The sequence below is a fragment of the Urocitellus parryii genome, chromosome 3 (genome assembly GCF_045843805.1).
Source record: "Urocitellus parryii isolate mUroPar1 chromosome 3, mUroPar1.hap1, whole genome shotgun sequence".
In the NCBI taxonomy this organism is placed as follows: domain Eukaryota; kingdom Metazoa; phylum Chordata; class Mammalia; order Rodentia; family Sciuridae; genus Urocitellus; species Urocitellus parryii.
Window position 1 is genome coordinate 122,976,471 of NC_135533.1, and position 6,594 is coordinate 122,983,064.

At 48.1% G+C, this 6,594-nt stretch overlaps 1 pseudogene; it reads right to left on the minus strand.

The window, feature by feature from the left end:
* Positions 1–5,657: 5,657 nt before the first annotated feature.
* On the minus strand, positions 5,658–6,119 carry LOC113196261 (translationally-controlled tumor protein-like; annotated as a pseudogene).
* Between the last annotated feature and the right edge of the window lie 475 nt (positions 6,120–6,594).

A 6,594-nucleotide genomic window follows, 5' to 3' on the forward strand; every position in this document is an offset into this window, starting at 1 on the left:
AGGAGGCTGGGAAGTGCTGACACCTGCACCTGCAGGCTCTGAAAGTAAGAGGCTCTCAAGGACAATGTTATGGGCCTCTGGCACCCAAGCCCAGGCTGCAGTGGGGCTGTCTGTAGAGTGAGGCTGAAGGAGGTCACAGAGTCCCAAATCCGAAAACCAACAAAAGACAAAGATGTCATGATTGACCTACCTGCTTCAAGGCTTAAAACTGCATAAATCAAAGCAGCTTGACTGTCAGAAAGACAGTCACAGAGGTCAAGGGATGGAGTGCACAAGTCCAGGAAGGGACCCATTTTGTCTTTTCAACAAGCTGGGTCTACTGGTTATCTACATGGAAAAAAAAAAAAAAAACCTGCTCCCGTACCTCATTTCCTAAGAAGATGTCATCCAAAATACATCATTGAGGTATGTAGAACCCAAAGCTGCAAGTCCTCCAGAAGAGGAGAAAACTCTAGTGACATGCCAGGAACCACAGGAGCAAACGTCACCTGGGCTTCTTCAAAGCTGAAACAGCTTGCTCTTTGAAAGAACTGACTTAAAAAACGCAAAGGCCAGCCCTCCTAGGGGAAATCACGTGTGCCCAGAGCCGCTCCTTGCAATATAAAGAATGCAGATGGTCCAATTTGGGGGGGTGGGGGGGTGGAGGATACCGGGGATTGAACTCAGAAGCATTCAACACAGAGCCACATCCCCAGTCCTTCTTTTTATTTGCATTTTGTTTAAAGACTCACTGAATTACTTAGTGCCTTGCTGTTGCTGAGGCTGGCTTTGAACTCAAGATCCTCCTGCCTCAGCCTCTGGAGCCACTGGGATCACAAGCGTGTGCTGAAAGGAAAGTGAGGAACCAGGAGACTGTCAAGCTTGAAAAGAAAGACTGAGACCAGGCAGAGGTACCCACAAGAGTTTATTTGTCAGAGCTGACAAATAAAGGCCACCTCTCCGTAGACAGAGAGAGGCAAAACAGGCTTGGGGGCCTGGACTTTTATGGGACAGGCTCAGGGATTAAAGCTGAAGGGTCCTAACAAGGGTGGTTAAGGGTGGGGTTAGTGTGAGGGAGTGGTGAGCCTTTCGTCCTTAGGTGGGAAAGCAAAATTTTTCTTAAAATGGTGGCTGTTACTTTTAAGATGGCCGATCAGATGCTAAGCAAGGACCTTCCATGTGCCACGGTGCCTGGCTGGCAGATGGTCCAATTTTCAAAAGACAGTAACCTACACTGGACATAAAAATGTTTATATAGCCAATAAACACACAGAAAAGGTTCCCATCCTCATTCAGGAGTACAAGACCACCACGAGGTGCCGGAGGTCACAGAAAATCCTTTTAAAAATGGTATGTTTTCTTAAAACGTTAAACATGTACTACCATCAGACTCTCCCACTCCAGACTCCCTCTTTGCCCTAGACATGCCCACAGAGGCTGGTGTGCGCAGGCTCCTGGCAGCACCAGTCCCCAGCCCCAACCCAATAGCCTGCCTGCTGGTGATGGTGGACGGGGGACATCTGTGCCCTGATGGCCACGGAGGAGAGCCAGCAATGGACACACACAGCCTCATGGTCCAATCCTGGTCCGTCCTGCTGAGCAGGCTGAGTGCAGGAAGCCAGGCCGATAGCAATCCCTGTGCCGACCTCAGCAGCCTTCCCACCAGCAGAGAGCAGAGGGCGGGTGGGATGCCAGGACCTGGGGGTGGGGCAGAGGCTGGGGTCTCAAGGGCACTAGACATGTCTGAGGCCACAGAAATCCCTCTTGCCTTGATCGCCACGCAAGTTTCATGGGTGTGAAGCAACACTTACGTCAAACTTTAGACTCAGGTGTGGTGGCACATGACTGGTATCCCAGCAGCTCCCGAAGCTGAGGGAAGAGGATGGAAAGTTCAAGGCCAGCCTCAGCAACGTACTGAGACCCGGCCTCAAAATAGGAAATAGAAAAAGGTCTTGAGTCATAATTCAGTCTCTATCCAGGAACACAGGAATCCCTGGGTTCAATCCCCAGTGTGGACATAATAATGATGATGAAATCGAAACTAGAAGGGAGACCAGTAGAGTTGAGAAAGAGCCCCCCCCCCCCCCCCGGGATGTAGAAGGGAAGGGAGGTTCTGAGGAATGACATTGACCAAATTCTGTTTTGTGCAAACACTTAACAATGAATCCTGCTAATATGTATGATTATAATGCTCCAAGAGCAATTTCAAGAAAATTCAGAGCCAGGTACAATGGTGCACACCTGAAACCCCAACTTTTTAGGAGACTGAGTCAGGAGGGTTGCAAGTTCAAGGTCAACTTAGACAACGGACCTCATCTCAAAAAAGTAAAATAAAATTACAATTGAAATTAAATATAAGTTTACACTGTAAATACCTATATTTAACGTACTTCTTTTATACTTCAATAAAACTAAATTTTATTAATTTTTATAATTTTTTTTAGTTGTAGTTGGACACAATACCTTTATTTTATTTATTTATTTTTATGTGGTGCTGAGGATCAAACCCAGAGCCTTGCACATGCTAGGCGAGCACTCTACTGCTGAGCCACAACCCCAGCCCACATAAAACTGAATTTTAAAATTAATGATGAGGGCTGGGGCTGTGGCTCAGTGGTGGAGCACTTGCCTGGCATGTGTGAGGCACTGGGTCGATCCCCAGCACCACATAAAAAAAACTAAATAAACAAAATAAAGGTATTTTTAAAAATAAAATAAATGATGAGATAAAATGAATCCAAAATAAGGAATGAGTATAGAAGATAAGAATTTTTATATACTTAAATAGATTGACTCACTGAAGAAGACCAAGGCAGTAACAAAATAAAATTAAAAAGTGTATTTTGGGAAGTTTTTCCTGAAATGAAAAAAAAGATTTGAAACTAAGTATTAAAAGGGCACACGGATACCTGGATGGATTGACTCCACATGACCTGGTGTCACTGCGGGTCACACAGAGGACAGGACAGCCACGCTCAGGTGGTGCCCACACCAAGTTCACACTCCCTCGCAGATTGGAGGATGGCTGCGAGGGAGTCTTAAGGCCCAGCACCCTGGCGATGTCAGCATGGCTGGACTGTGCTGGTGACTGAGCTTTGTCACACAGCTGCCACCAAAGGCAGTGCCTGGAGGAGGAGTGCGGGAGGACACACTGAGTGGAGCTGCACTGCTCTCTCCCTCAGGCGACCACCTCGGGGGCAAAGGAGAGTGATCCCACAGCCAGTGGAGGAGAGGGCATCCCGGCTGTTCATGGGGCCCAGAGAGCTCACTCCAAAAACAAGGAACCAAGGCCTAGAATTCCCTAAGACCAGCAGGTCCACCCAGGCACCATCTGCAAGAGCTGGCTTGCACCGGAGGCTCGCCCGGCGCCATTTACAACAGCCACAGGGCAGACACAAGCTCCACGTCCATCCATGGAGGGAGACTGAACGGGCACCTTGGTCCTCACAGGATGGAGTTGTGCTCAACCAGGACAACGGGCACCAAGGCTCAGTAGGAGAGCAGCTCAGCCAGGCAGCCCAGCACGAGAAGCCTAATGGGCCAGGTGCTACAGGCATCCTGTTAAGAGTGTCCAGAAGAAGACAGCACATGCAGAGTGGGAGCAGAGGTGTCGGGATAGGGAAGGGGTAGGGTGATTACTGACTGCACATTTACAATGGTGAAGTTTTAAAAACAGGCTGGGTGTGGTGGCCACGTCTGTAATCCAGAGATTTGGGAGGCAGGGGCAGGAGGATTGCAAGTTTGAGGCCAGGCTGGGCAACTTAGTAATGCCCTGCCTCCAAAATAGAACTATAAAAAGGACTGGGGATGTAGCTCAGTGGTAGAGGACTGCCCCCCACTTTAATCCCCGGAAGAAAAAAACACCAATGATAACAAAAATATATTTGATGAGCTCAGTTCGCAGGTCAGCCTGTGTTGGAGGAGGGTGTGAAGAACAGTGTGACCAGTTCTGACCTGTTCAGGACAAACACCAGAACATGCACTGCAGGCCACCTCTTCTTGAGACAGAAGACCTAGCACAGCTCCCCCTGAAACTGGGTACACCCCTCTCATGGTCGGCTGCCCCACTAGGCAGCAGTGCCCCCTTCCCCGTGTTCCCTTATGCTGTAAATAGATCAGCAAACAGAACAAGGGCCACCCAGCTTCTTTACCGCATGAGGAGTTTAATACAGGCCTTTCAATGTGCCCAACTTAGTGGCAGATATTTCAAGATTTGGTGGTGTTTAAAAACACAGACTGCCTGGTTCTCGGCTGTGTACACACTGGCTGACGCCCTGGAAGGTTGGTCTCTACAAGAGGCTTCCTGTGGACACCAGGGACTCCATTATTTGTTTCAAAGATGGCTTTATCATGCTTTGGGAGACAAGTTTTGGGTGTCAATTTACATATTGTTTTAATAAAAGAATCTCAATGGTTATCCATTGACAGATACTCTATAACAGGATTATCTATATTTAAATCTTATTTGTTACCATTATTTAAAAACAATAAAAACAGAAACAACTATGGGATCCCAGCAGCTCAGGAGGCTGAGATAGGAGGATTGTGATTTAAAGACAACCTCAGCAACTTAGTGAGGCCCTAAGAAACTTAGCACAACCCTGTTTCTAAATAAAATGTTTTAAAAAAGGGTCAGAGATGGCTCAGTGGTTCAGTGCCCCTAGGTTGAATCCCCAGTAGTGGGGGAAAAACATTTTTTTTTTTTAGAGCAACAAAATTTTTAGGTTCACAGAAAAACTGTGCCAATTACATATCCAGGCCCTGATTGCTCCTGGCCAACCCAACCCAGCCTCGCTATCCACCCAGCCAAAGGGCACAAGTGCCGAGGAACAAGCCTGCACTGACACATTGCCCAGAGCCTACAGTGGACGCAAGGGCTGGCCTTGGGGTCCTGCCCCTAGGTGGATGTGAGGGCTCATGTTGGGGTGGTTCCTTCTGTGGGTTTTGGTGAATGTAAATGACGTGATCTGACACCATGGTGTCACAAGCAATGGTTTCCTACCCAGAGTCCCCTGGGCTCCACCTTCCCACCCCCCCCACCCCCGCCTCCCCTCCACTCATCTTCCCCTTGTCCCCACTTTCTGCTCTTCTCAGAGGCCGTGGCCTGGACTCAGAGCCTGTTCGGAGGCTGGTCCTCGGCATCGTGCACCTGGGTGGCTCCACAGCTCAGTTCTTCTCTTTTTCCAACTGAGCTAGCATCTCTTTATTCTTTTGGTGATCTCTTCCAGGTCAACTATTTCCATTGTAAGGTCCCACACTGCAAGTGCTGGCTCTGCTGTGAGCATGGTCTTTCCCTTTATTACAAGTCAGAATTCGAACGTTGATCCTTGTTTTTCATATTCCAGTTTCAGAAGTGGTTCTCGCTGCAGGAGTTATCTGAAGGCAGTCGGCTTTCCAAGGGGCTCCAGCTTCTCCAGGAACACTGCAGGTTGGACTTAGTGTAGACATGTTTTAAACTAAGAGAACCTCTCTCAGGTGAGTTTAAATGCACTTTATCTTTAGACAACCCACATGACACGTTTTCTTAAAAAACAATGCCTCCACTCCACATAAATCACGGTCAAGATGTGCTCAAGACGACTGAAGTCCCATATGCCTTAAGTCCTGATGTTGCATGGATGACAAGCAGCAGCCAGTTATGGCGACAGATGATAGATCCAAAGTAACTGTCAAATGTGTTAACATTTTTCCATTTCTAAACCATCCTTAAAGACAACCACACATGGGGTCACACATCCTCACAGTAGTCCCGGGGAGCAACCCTGCCATCTGGACTCATGTTTTCACCAATAAAGAACTGGTAGCTTCTGAAATTGGCAAGGATGTGCTTGATTTGTTCTGCAGCCCCTGTTTTACCCTCTCTCGTCCCTGTTCTTCAAGTTTGCCTTTGGTTGACTTCATGTAATCTTTGATGTACTTCCTGTAGGCTTCTTTGGTGAACTGGTTTCCTGCAAATCATCAACACAGTGATTACTGTGCTTCCAGTTATCTTCGACCTTGGGTCCTTCAGAGGGGGCAGTTCCACCAATGAGCAAGTCATCAATGTTACCCTCTACCCTACTGACCATCTTGCCCTCCATCTCGGGGCAGAGCGCATCTTTGATCTCTTGTATCTTGTAAATGTCGGAGAACATCTCATCATGGGTGACTGGAGGGAGGCAGTGGTGCTAGCTAAGCAGGATCCTGAGCTCAGAGCTAGCTCGGTGCAGCCAGATTGGTGCTCTGGAGGAGAGAGGAGCAGGAGGAAAAGGCCAACTCCCACAACTCAGTTTTTTGAGTGCTGAATAATATTCCATTTTCTGGACGTACCACAGTTCATCCACCCGCCTACTAACACACACAGTGGTTGCTTCCAAGTTGGGGAAGTCATGAAAAAAGCTTCTACAAACATTCCTGTGCAGGTGTCTGTGAGGACATAAGCCTTTGACCCATTTGGGTAAACAGAAGTCAAGTGATTGCTAAGTTGTGGCAAGACTTGGTTTTTATGAGAAACTGCCGAGTGTTGTCCAAAGTAGCTGCAACGTGGTGCTCTCCTGCCAGCGAGGACCCTGCTCCGGCTGCTCCACACCCTCATCAGCACTCCACACCAGACTGAGTTCTGCATGCTGGCAGGTG